Raw genomic sequence first — 12,751 nt, 5'->3', positions numbered from 1 at the left:
CTGAGGTTTAGGGTTAGATTTAGGGTTAGTGTTAGAGTTAGGGTTAGGGTGAGGTTTAGGGTGTGGGTGAGGGTTAGCCTTAGTGAAAGCATTAGGATTAGGGTAAGGGTTAGGGTGTGTGTGAGGGTTAGGTTTAGGATGACGTTTAGGTTCAGGGTTAGGTTTAGAGTTAGGTTTAGGGTGAGGGTGAGGTTTAGGGTTAGAGTTAGGTTTAGGGTTAGGGTTAGGGTTTGGCTTAGGGTTAGGCTGAGGGTCGAGGTGAGGATTAGAGTTAGTGTTACCGTTAGGGTTATTGTTAGTGTTATGGTCAGAGTTAAGTTTGCGGTGAGGGTGAGGCTGAGGGTGAGGGTTATGTTTAGGGTTAGGGTTAGGGTTAGGGTTAGTGTTATTGTTAGGTTTAGAGTTAGAGTTACTTTGAGGTTTTGGGTGAGGGTGAGGGTGAGGGTGAGGTTTAGGGTAAGGTTTAGGGTTCAGGTTAGGGTTAGGGTGAGGGTGAGGTTTAGGGTTAGAGTTAGGGTTAGGGGGAAGGTTAGGGTGAGTTTCAGGGTTAGGGTTAGTGTTAGGTTTAGGGTGAGGGTGAGGTTTAGGTTGAGGTTTAGGGATAGGTTTACGTTTAGGATTAGGGTTAGGGTGAGGGTGAGTGTGAGGGTTAGGGTGAGGTTTAGGTTTAGGTTTAGGTTTGGGCTGAGGGTGAGTGTGAGTTTGAGGTTTAGGGTTAGGGTGAGGGCTAGTGTTAGGGTTATGGGGAGGGTTTGGATGATTGTTAGGGTTAGGATTAGGGTTAGGATCAGGACTAGGGTGAGGGTGAGTTTTAGGGTTAGGGTTAGGGTGAGGTTTAGCGTTAGGTTTAGGGTTAGGGTTAGGGTGAGGTTGAGGTTTAGGGTTAGGGTCAGGCTGAGGGTGAGGGTTAGGGTTAGGGTTAGTGTTAGAGTTAGGGTTAGGGTGAGGTTTAGCGTTAGGTTTAGGTTTAGGGTTAGGGTGAGGTTGAGGTTTAGGGTTAGGGTGAGGCTGAGGGTGAGGGTTAGGGTTAGGGTTAGTGTTAGAGTTAGGGTTAGGTTGAGGTTTAGGTGTAGAGTTAGGATTAGGGTGAGGGTTAGGGTGAGGTTTAGGGTTAGGGTGAGGTTTAGGTTTAGGGGTAGGGTGAGGGTGAGGGTTAGATTGAGGATTAGTGTTACGGTTATTGTGAGGTTTAGGGTGAGTATGAGGGTTAGGTTTAGGGTGAGGGTTAGGTTGAGCGTGTTAGATAGGGTTAGGGTTAGGGTGAGGATAAGGTTTAGAGTGATGGTTAGGAATAGTGTGAGGGTTAGTCTTAAGGTTAGAGTTAGTGTTAGGGTGAGGTTAAGTGTTAGGTTGAGGGTTAGGGTTAGGGTGAGGATTATGGTAATTGTGAGGAATAGGGCTAGAGTTAGGGTTACTGTTAGGGTTAGGGCTACGGTTACGGTGAGGGTGAGGGTGTGGCTTATGTTTAGGTTTAGGATGTGGTTTAGGTTTAGGGTTAGGGTTAGATTTAGGTTTCTGGTGTGGGCTAGGTTGAGGCTTAGGGTGAGGTTTAGGGTTAGGGATAGGTTTAGGTTTAGTATTAGGTTTAGGGTGAGGGTGAGTGTGAGTGTTAGTGTTAGGCTTAGTGTTAGGCTGGGGGTTAGGGTTAGGGTTTGGGTTAGGGTAAGGGTGAGGCTGAGGATTAGGTTTAGGTTTAGGGTTAGGGTGAGTGTTAGGGTGAGGGTGAGGGTTAGGCTTAGGGTTAGGATTAGGATTAGGGTAAGGTTTAGGGTGAGTGTGAGTGTTAGGGTTAAGCTTAGGCTTAGGGTTAAGCTGAGGGTGAGGGTGAGGGTGAGGGTTAGTGTTAGGGTGAGGGTAAGGCTTAGAGTTAGTGTGAGGGTTAGGATTAGGGTTAGGGTTAGGCTTAGGGTTACAGTAATGGAGAGGGTGTGCCTGAGGGTTAAGGTTAGGGTGAGGTTTATGCGTAGAGTTAGGGTTAGGGTGAGGGTTAGGTTGAGGGTTAGGGTTAAGGTGAGGGTTAGGTTTAGGGGTAGGGTGAGGGTGAGGGTTAGATTGAGGATTAGTCTTAGAGTTATTTTGAGGTTTAGGGTGAGGATGAGGGTTACGTTTAGGGTGAGGGTTAGGTTGAGGGTGAGGATTAGGGTTAGGGTTAGTTTGAGGATTACGGTTAGGGTGATGGTTAGGGATAGTGTGAAGGTTAGTGTTAGGGTTAGAGTTAGTGTTAGGGTGAGGGTAAGTGTTAGGGTGAGCGTTAGGGTTAGGGTGAGCGTTATGGTAAGGGTGAGGGTTAGAGCTAGGGTTAGGGTTACTGTTAGAGTTAAGGCTACGGTGATGGTGAGGGTGAGTGTGAGGGTTAGGTTTATGGTTACGATGAGGTTTAGGTTTAGTGTTAGGTTTAGATTTAGGGTTAGGGTGAGGGCTAGGTTGAGGCTCAGGGTGAGGGTTAGGGTTAGGGTTTGGGTTAGGTTTAGGATTAGGTTTAGGGGGAGGGTGAGTGTGAGGGTTAGGTTTAGGTTTAGGGTTAGGCTTAGGGTTAGTGTGTGGGTTAGGGTTAGGGTGAGGTTGAGGCTGAGGATTAGGGTTAGGTTTAGGGATAAGGTTTGGGATAGGTTTAGGGTTAGGGTTAGGTTTAAAGTTAGGGTTACAGTAAGGGTTAGCTTTAGGGTTAGGGTTACGGTTTGGCTTAGGGTTAGGCTGAGGGTGAGGGTGGGGGTGAGGATTAGGGTTAGTGTTAGGGTTAGGGTTATTGTTAGTGTTATGGTTAGGGTTAAGTTTTCGGTGAGGGTGAGGGTTATGGTTAGGATTAGGTTTAGGGTTAGTGTTATTTTTAGGTTTAGAGTTAGAGTTACTTTGAGGTTTTGGATGAGTGTGAGTTTTTGGGTTAGGGTGAGGTTTAGGGTGAGGTTTAGGGTTAGGGTTAGGATTAGGGTGAGGGTGAGGTTTAGGGTTAGAGTTAGGGTTAGGGGCAGGGTTAGGGTGAGGTTCAGGTTTAGGGTTATTGTTAGGCTTAGGGTGAGGCTGAGGTTTAGGTTGAGGTTTAGGGATAGGGTTAGGTTTAGGATTAGGGTTAGGGTGAGGTTGAGTGTGAGGGTTAGGGTGTGGGTTAGGTTTAGGCTTAGGGTTAGGCTGAGGATGAGGGAGACTTTGAGGGTTAGGGATAGGGTGAGGGCTAGGTTTAGGGTTATTGGGAGGGTTTGGATAAGCGTTAGGGTTAGGATTAGGGTTAGTGTGAGGGCTAGCGTGAGGTTGAGTTTTAGGATTAGTCTTAGGGTGAGGTTTGGCGTTAGGTTTAATGTTAGGGTTAGGGTGAGGTTTAGGTTTAGGGTTAGAGTTAGGGTTAGGGTGAGGCTGAGGGTGAGGGTTAGGGTTAGGGTTAGTGTTAGAGTTAGGGTTAGGGTGTGGGTGAGTGTTAAGCTTAGTGAACGGATTAGGATTAGGGTAAGGGTTAGGGCGTGTGTGAGGGTTAAGGTTAGGATGAGGTTTAGGTTCACTGTTAGGGTTAGAGTTAGGGTTAGGGAAAGGGTGAGGTTTAGGTTTAGAGTTAAGGTTAGTGTTAGGGTAAGGGTTAGGGTGAGGGTTAGGGTTAGGTTTAGGCTTAAGTTTAGGCTTAGGCGTAGGCTTTGGCTGAGCATGAGGGAGAGGGTTAGGTTTAGGGTTAGGGTGATGGTTAGGTTTAGGGTTAGGGTGAGGGTTAGGATAAGGTTTAGGTTTAGGATTAGGGTTAGGGTGAGGGCTAGGTTGAGGCTGACTGTGAGGGTTGGGGATAGGGATAGGGTTAGGTTTATGTTTAGGGTTAGGGTGAGGGTGAGTGTGAGGGTTAGGGTTAGGGTTAGACTTAGGGTTAGGGTGAGGGTTAGGGTTAGGTTTTGGGTTAGGGTGAGCTTGAGCCTGAGGATTAGGGTTAGGTTATTGTTATGGTTAGGGTTAGTTTTAGAGTTACAGTGAGGGTTATGGTTATGGTTAGGTTTAGGTTTAGGTTGGGGATTAGGGTTAGGTTTTGGTTTAGGGTGAGAGTGAGGCTGAGGATTAGATTTAGGTTTAGGGTTAGGGTTTGGCTTAGGTTTAGGTTTAGGATTAGGTTTAGGGTTAGGGTTATGGTGAGTGTTAGTGTTAGAGTTACGGTTAGGGTTTGGCTTAGGGTTAGTCTGAGGGTGAGGGTGGGGGTGAGGATTACGGTTAATGTTAGGGTTAGGGTTATTGTTAGTATTATGGTTAGAGTTAAGTTTGCGGTGAGGATGAGGCTGAGGGTGAGGGTTATGGTTAGGATTAGGGTTAGTGTTATTATTAGGTTTAGAGTTAGAGTTACTTTGAGGTTTTGGGTGAGGGTGAGGGTTAGGGTTAGGGATAGGTTTAGGTATAGGATTAGGGGTAGGGAGAGGGTGAGTTTATGGGTTAGGTTTAGGGTTAGGGTTAGGATTAGGGTTAGGGTGAGGGTTAAGGTTAGTGTTTGGGGTAGGGTGAGGATGAGGCTGAGGCTTAGGGTTAGGTTTAGTGTTAGAGTTAGGGTTAGGGTTAGAGTTACAGTGAGGGTTATGTTTAGGGTTAGGGTTAGGTTTAGGGTTAGGCTTAGGGTGAGAGTGGGTGTGTGTATTAGGGTTAGGGTTAGGATTAGGGTTATTGTTTGTGGTATGGTTAGAGTTAAGTTAGTGGTGAGGGTTAGGCTGAGGTTGCAGTTTATGGTTATGGTTAGGGTTGGGGTTAGTGTTATTGTTATAGTTAGGGTTAGAGTTACGGTGAGGTTGAGGATGGGGGTGAGGGTTACGATTAGGGTGAGGTTTAGGGAGAGGTTTAACGTTAGGGTTTGGGTTAGGGTGAGGGTCAGTGTGATGTTTATTGTTAGAGTTAGCGTTAAGGGGAGGGTTAGGATGAGAATTAGGGTTAGGATTAGTGTTAGGGTTAGGGTGAGGGTGAAGTTTAGGTTGAGGTTTAGGGATAGGGCTAGGTTTAGGATTAGGGTTAGGGTGAGGATGAGTGTGGGGGTGAGCATTAGGGTTAGGGTGATGGTTGGGTTAGGGTTAGTGTTATTGTTAGGGTTAGGGTTAGAGTTACGGTGAGGGTGAGGGTGAGGGTGAGGGTTAAGTTTAGGGTTATAATGGGGTTTAGTGTTAGGGTTAGGGTTAGAGTGAGGGTGAGGTTTAGGGTTAGATATACGGTTAGGGGGAGGGTAGGGTGAGGGTGAGTGTGATGGTTAGGGTTAGGGTTACGTTTAGGTTTAGGGTTATGCTGAGGTTTAGGGTTAGTGTGAGAGTTAGGATTCGGATTAAGTTTATGGTTAGGGTGAGTGATAGGGTTAGGGTTAGGGGGAGGGTGAGAGTTAGGCTTAGGGTTAGGGTTAGGTTGAGGGTGAAGTTTAGGGTTAGAGTTAGGGTTATGGAGAGGTTAAGGGTTAGGGTTAGTGTTGGGTTTAGGGTGAGGGTGAGGTTTAGGTTGAGGTTTAGGGATAGGGTTAGGTTTAGGATTAGGGTTACTGTTAGGATGAATGTGATGGTTAGTGTGAAGGTTAGTGTTAGGCTGAGAGTGAGGTTGAGGGTGAGGGTTAGGTTTAGGTTGAGAGCTAGGGTTAGGGTTATGGGGAGGTTTTGGATGAGCTTTTTTTTTTTTTTAAATTGTATTTTATTTTATTTGAGAACATACTGTACAGAGGGGCTACAATTACATGGGCAGGATAATGCATACATTTCTTACCAAGCATTGCAGCCTCCTCCTTTGTTTACCCTTCACTTCCCTTCCCCGCCTCCCCCCTCCCCCACCCAATTTTACCCCCCTCCCCCCACCCAATTATACCCCCCTCCCCCCCCACACCGAAATTGTAAAGCTGGTTTTGACATGAGATTTTGTACTTCTCATTGTTGCAACAGGTCCACCTGAATCCTTAAACGACTTGTTTGTCCCCATCTCCTCCACATGTTATACTGACATCAAATATAGTGAAAGTGGGGGTTACACTGTGGGGGAGGGACATACAAAGCAACAAAGAAATAATCTTATAAATGCATTAGAAACACATGCATGAAAGAAACGAAAACATTAAAATACATATTTAAGGGTTCATTTTCCTAACATCACATTATCTGGCCTTTTCCGCTTGACTCATACCTATACTAGATATTGCAAATAAGGGAAACCATGGGACCTATGCTTTTTGGGCATGGCTTACTTCACTTAATATAATTTTTTCCAAACCTTTCCATTTCCTAACAAATGGGGAAATGTCATTCTTTCTGATGGAGGCATAGAATTCCATTGTGTATATATACCACATTTTCTTGATCCATTCATCTACTGAGGGGCATCTGGGTTGGTTCCATATCTTAGCTATGGTAAATAATGCTGCAATAAACATAGTTGTGCTGGTAGCTTTAGTGTGGTCTTGTTTGTAAACATTTGGGTAAATGCCCAAAAGTGGGATTGCTGGATCATAGGGGAGATCTATGTGAAGTCTTTTGAGGAACCTCCATACTGCTTTCCAAAGTGGTTGAACAAGTTTACATTCCCACCAACAATGAAGTAAGGTTCCTTTCTGTCCACATCCCCTCCAGCATCTGTTGTTATTAGAGTTCTTGATTTTTGCTGTTCTAACTGGAGTGAGGTGATATCTCAATGTTGTTTTGATTTGCATTTCTTTTATGGCTAGGGATGTTGAACATTTCTTCATGTGTCTATTGGCCATCCTTCTTTCTTCTTCAGAGAAGCTTCTCTTTAAGTCTTTCGCCCACTTATTTATTGGGCAGTTGTTTCTTTGAGGATTTGTTGTTGGGTGGTTTAATTTTTTGAGTTCCAAGTATATTTTAGATATGAGACCCTTGTCCGTTGTATGGCTAGTAAAGATCTTCTCCCAATCAGTGGGCTTTCTATTGATCTTGCTAGCTATGTCATTTGCCCTGCAGAAGCTCTGCAATCTTATGCAATCCCATTTGTCCAACCTTACTTTGATTTGTTGTGCTTCCGGGTCTCTATTCAGAAATTTTCGACCTGAGCCAAGGAGACCTAGGGTTTCTCCTATTCCATCCTGTAATGTTTTCAGAGTGTCTGCTTTGAGTTCAAGGTCTTTGATCCATTTGGAGTTGATTCTGGTGCAGGGTGATATATAAGGATCTAGCTTTAGTTTTCTACATGTAGTTAACCAATTTTGCCAGCACCATTTACTGAAGAGGCTGTCTTTCTTCCATTCTATTGTTTTAGCTTCCTTATCGAAGATTAGATGGCTATAGGTCTGTAGGTTCATTTCTGGGTTTTCAATTCTATTCCATTGGTCCTGAGGTCTGTTCTTATGCCAATACCAAGCTGTTTTGATTACTATGGCTTTATAGTAGAGTTTGAAATTTGGTATTGATATTCCTCCAGCAGTGTTCTTTCCGTTGAGGAGCGTTTTTGCTATTCGGGGTCTTTTATTGTTCCATATGAATTTTTGGATTGCCTCCTCTATTTCCTTGAAGAATGAGGGTGGAATTTTGATAGGTATTGCGTTGAATTTGTAGATAGCCTTGGGAAGTATTGCCATTTTCACGATGTTAATCTTGCCAATCCAGGAGCATGGGAGGTTTTGCCATTTTTTTAAGTTCTGTGTTGATTTCCTTTTTCAAGATTTTAAAGTTTTCATCATAGAGGTCCTTCACTTCTTTGGTTAAGTTAATTCCTAGGTATTTTATTTTTTGCGGGGCTATTACAAATGGAGTTGCTTTCCTAATTTCAGCCACACTTTTCTCATTGTTGGCATATAGAAAAGCCATTGATTTTTGGGGGTTAATTTTATAACCTGCTACTTTGCCAAAGTTTTGAATCAGCTTGAGTAATTTGGGAGTGGAGTCTATGGGATTCTTTAAATACAAGATCATGTCATCTGCAAAGAGGGAGAGTTTTATTTCTTCTTTCCCTATTTAGATCCCCTCTATGTCTGCATCTTGCCTTATTGCTGTAGCTAGGCATTCTAATACTAGATTGAAGAGAAGTGGAGAGAGTGGGCATCCTTGTCTTGTTCCTGAGTTAAGAGGAAATGGCTTTAGTTTTTCACCATTGAGTATAATGCTGGCTGTAGGTTTGTCATATACAGCCTTTATTGTATTGAGGAATGTTCCATGGATTCCTAATTTTTCCAGAACCTTCATCATAAAGGGGTGTTGGATCTTGTCAAATGCTTTTTCTGCATCTATTGAGATAACCATGTGGTTCTTATTCTTGCTCCTGTTGATGTGATGAATAATATTAATTGATTTGCGTATATTGAACCAGCTTTGCATTCCTGAAATGAATCCTGTTTGATCATGGTGTATGATTTTTTGGATGAAGTGTTGAAGTCGATTGGCCAAAATTTTGTTGAGAAGTTTTGCATCAATGTTCATCAAAGAAATGGGTCTATAGTTCTCTTTCTTTGATGAGTCCCTGCCCGGTTTTGGGATGAGGGTTATGATGGCTTCATAGAATGTGTTCGGTAGTGAGCTTTCTCTTTCAATTTCATTGAAGAGTTGGAGGAGTATTGGTGTGAGCTCTGCTTTGAAGGCCTTGTAAAATTCCGCTGTAAAACCATCTGGTCCTGGGCTTTTCTTAGCTGGGAGGTCTCTTATTGCTGTTTCTATTTCAATGCTTGATATGGGCCTGTTAAGCTGGTTTAACTCATCTTGGTTTAGTTTTGGCATGTCAATATTTGCTAGGAAAAGGTCCATTTCTGTCAAGTTCTCAAACTTATTAGCATAAAGTTTTGAGAAGTATTCCCTTATAATGTTCTGAATCTTGGTTGTTTCCGTGGTGATGTTTCCATTCTCATCTGTGAGTTTATTAATTTGGGTGTGCTCTCTCCTTTTTCTGATAAGGTTTGCTAAGGGTCTGTCAATTTTGTTAAGTTTATCGAAGAACCAACTCTTTGTTTTGTTGATTCTTTCTATCGTTTTTTTGGATTCTAATTCATTTAATTCTGATTTAATTTTGATTATTTCTTTCCGTCTACTGGATTGGGGTTTATCTTGCTGCTCTTTTTCAAGGAGGTTTAGATGTGTCACTAAATTGTTAGTTTCAGATCTCTCCAATTTGTTGATGTAGGAGCTCAGAGCTATAAACTTGCCTCTGAGTACTGCCTTTGCTGTGTCCCAGAGGAGCTGGTAATTTGTGTGTTCATTTTTGTTGAATAGCATGAACATTTGAATTTCCTTTCTAATCTCTTCCATGACCCACTCATGATTCAGCAGTGTGTTGTTCAGCCTCCATGTGATACCGGACTTTCTTTGGTGGCTTTTGGTGTTGAGTTCTAATTTTATTCCCTTGTGGTCAGAGAGAATGCAAGGTATAACTTCAATGTTTCTGAATTTAGACAAGTTTGCTTTGTGGCCTAAAATGTGGTCTATTTTAGAAAACGTTCCATGTGCTGCTGAGAAGAACGTGTATTCTGATGCTGCTGGGTGAAATGTTCGGTAAATGTCTGTTAAGTCTAGTTGATGTATGCAGCTGTTTAGATCTGCGGTTTCTCTGTTGAGTTTTTGCCGAGTTGATCTATCTAGTGGGGAGAGTGGTGTGTTAAAATCCCCAACGATTAATGTCTTTGGATCTATCTGGGATTTGAGGGAAAGTAGTGTTTCTTTGATAAATTTGGGTGCTCCATTGTTTGGCGAATTGATATTTAGAATTGTAATATCCTCCTGAAGGAGAGATCCTTTAATTAGTATGTAGCGACCTTCTTTATCTCTTCTCACGAATTTTAATTTGAAGTCTATTTTATCTGATATTAGGATTGCAACTCCCGCCTGTTTATGAGGGCCGTTTTCTTGGTAGATTTTGTTCCAGCCTTTAACCTTGAAAATATGTTTGTTTTTACGGACAAGATGTGACTCCTGCAGGCAGCAGATAGAAGGGTCTTGTTTTTTAATCCTACTAGACAGTCTATGTCGCTTAATTGGAGAGTTCACTCCGTTAACGTTAAGAGATAGGACTGAGAGGTATTTGGGAGTTCCTGCCATGTTATCCACCTTCTTGGGGGCTGTGAAAACTGGGTTCTTCCTAAGGTTCTTGGATTCTCAGTTTGGGTGCAGTTTCTTGGCCTTTGTTGCGTTCTTGTTGGTTTTCTATGTGTAGGACATCTTTAAGAATCTTTTGCAGGGCTGGTTTGGTGGAGATGTATTGTTTCAATTTTTCTTTGCTATGGAAGGTTTTTATTTGGCCTTCAGTTATGAAGGAGAGTTTAGCTGGGTACAGTATTCTTGGTTGATAGTTGTTTGTTTTTAGGATGAGCTTTAAGGTTAGGATTAGGTTTAGGGTGAGGGCTAGGTTGAGGGTGAGGTTTAGGGTTAGGTTTAGGGTAAGGGTTAGGATGAGATTTAGGATTAGGATTAGGGTTAGGATTAGGGCTAGGGTGAGGGTTAGGGTGAGGGTTAGGGTTAGGGTTAGTATTAGGGTTAGGGTGAGGGTGAGTGTGAGGCTTAGGGTGAGGATTAGGCTTAAGGTTAGGGTGAGGGTTAAGTTTAGGGATTGGGCAAGGGTGAGTGTGAGGATGAGGATTAGGGTTAGGTTTAGGGTTAGGGTTAGGGTTAGGTTTAAGGTTAGGTTTAGGATTAGGGTTAGGGTGAGAGTGAGTGTAAGGGTTAGGTTGAGGGTTAGGCTTAGGCTTATGGTTAGGCTGAAGGTGAGGGTGGGGGTGAGGATTAGGTGTAGGGTGATTTTTCAGTTTAGGATTAGTGTTATTTTTATGGTTAGGTTTAGCGTTACAGTGAGGGTGAGGGTGCGGTTGAGGGTTAGGGTTAGGGTGAGGTTTAGGGTTTGGGTTAGGGTTAGAGTTAGGTTTAGGGTGAGGGTGAGGTTTAGGGTTAAAATTACGGTTCGGGTGAGGGTTAGGTTGAGGTTTAGGGTTAGTGTTAGTGTTAAGATTAGGTTTACAGTGAGAGTTAGGGGGAGGGTTAGGGTTAGGATTAGAGTTAGGGTGAGTGTGAGTGTGTGTGTTAGGGTTAGGTTTAGGGTTAGGCTTAGGGTTAGGCTGAGGGTGAGGTTGAGGGTGAGGGTTAGGATTAGGTTGAGGGGTAGGGTTCGGGTTAAGTTTAGGGTTAGAGTGAGGGTTAGGGTAAGGGTTATGGTGAGGGTGAGGGTTAGGGTTAGGTTGACGGTTAGGTTTAGGTTTAGGGTAAGGGTGAGGATGAGTGTTAGGCTTATGGTGAGGGTTAAGATGAGGGTTAGTTTTAGGATTAGGGTTATGGTGAGGGCTATTGTGAGGGTGAGGTTTAGGGTTAGGGTTAGGGTTAAGGTGAGGATGAGTGTGAGGTTTAGGGTTAGAGTTAGGGTTAGGGTGAGGCTGAGGTTGAAGTTTAGGTTTAGGGTTAGTGTTACATTTATGGTTAGGGTGAGGGTTAGGCTAAGGGTTAGGATTAGGATTATGGTAAGCGTTAGGGTGAGTCTGAGGGTTAGGCTTAGGATTAGGCTTAGGTTTAGGCCGAGGGTGAGGGTGAGGTTGAAGTTTAGGGTTAGGGTGAGTTTTAGGATTAGGGTTAGGGTGAGAGTTAGGGTTTGCCTTAAGTTTAGGGTTAGGCTGAGGGTTACGGTTAGTCTTACAGTGAGCATGAGAGTTAGGGTTAGGTTGAGGGTTAGGATTAGGGTTAGGGTTATTGTAACGGTTAGGGTTAGAGTTAGGGTGAGGGTTAGGATGAGGTTTAGTGTTAGGATTAGGGTTAGGGTGCGGGCTAGTGTGTGGTTGAGGGTTAGGGTTAGTGTTAGGGTGAGGATTAGGGTTAGGGTTAGTTTTAGGGTGAGGGTTAGGATGAGTGTTAGGGTTATGGTGACATGAGGGTCAGGGTTAGAGTTTAGGTTAGGGTTAGAATTAGTGTTAGGGTGAGGGTGAGTGTTAGGATTAGGGTTAGGGTTAGGGTTAGGTTTAGGTTTAGGTTTAGGATTAGTGCTAGTGTTAGTGTTGGAGTTACAGTGAGCGTGAGGGTGAGGGTGAGGTTGAGGGTTAGGTTTGGGGTGAGGTTTAGGGTTATGGTTAGGATTATGGTTATGGTGAGGGTGAGGTTTAGGGTTAGATGTAGGGTTAGGGTGCGGGTTATGTCGAGGGTTAGGATTAGGGTCAGTGTGAGGGTTAAGGTTAGGGTGAGGGTTAGGTTGAGTTTTAGGGTTAGGGTTAAGTTTAGGGTTTGGATTTGGGTTAGGGTTAGGGTGATTGTGAGGTTTACGGTTAGGTTTAGGCTTAGGCTGAGGGTGAGGGTGGGGATGAGGATTAGGTTTAGGGTGATGTTTAGGATTAGGGTTAGGATGTTGGATAGGGTGAGGGTGAGGATTAGGGTAAGGCTTAGGATTAGGCTTAGGGTTAGACTGAGTGTGAGGTTTAGTGTGAGGGTTAGGGTTAGGGTGATGTTTAGGTTCTCGGTTACGGTGAGGGTTAGGATGAGGTTTAGGGTTACAGTGAGGGTTAGGGTGAGGATGACAGTAAGGGTTAAGTTGAGGTTGAGACTGAGAATGAAGGTTAAGATAAGGGTGAGGGTTAGGGTTAGGGTATGGGTTAGGGTTAGGGTTAGGGTGAGGGTTGGATTGAGGATTAGGGTTAATGTTAGTGTGAGGTTTCGGTGAGGATGAGGGTTATTTTTAAGGTGAGGGTTAGAATTAGGGTTAGTGTGAGGGCTAGCATGAGGGTGAGGTTTAGGATTAAGGTTAGGGTTCAGGTGAGTTTTAGGATTAGGGTGAGGTTTAGGGTTAGTGTGAAGGTTAGTGTTAGGGTTAGGGTTAGTTTTAGGGTGAGGGTAAGTGTTAGGGTGAGGGTGAGGCTGAGGGTGAGGGTTATTGTTAA

This window comes from Dipodomys merriami, unplaced genomic scaffold (genome assembly GCF_024711535.1).
Source record: "Dipodomys merriami isolate MVZ:Mamm:240054 unplaced genomic scaffold, mDipMer1.0.p SCAF_144, whole genome shotgun sequence".
Lineage (NCBI taxonomy): Eukaryota > Metazoa > Chordata > Mammalia > Rodentia > Heteromyidae > Dipodomys > Dipodomys merriami.
Note: the sequence above shows the minus strand (reverse complement) of the source record.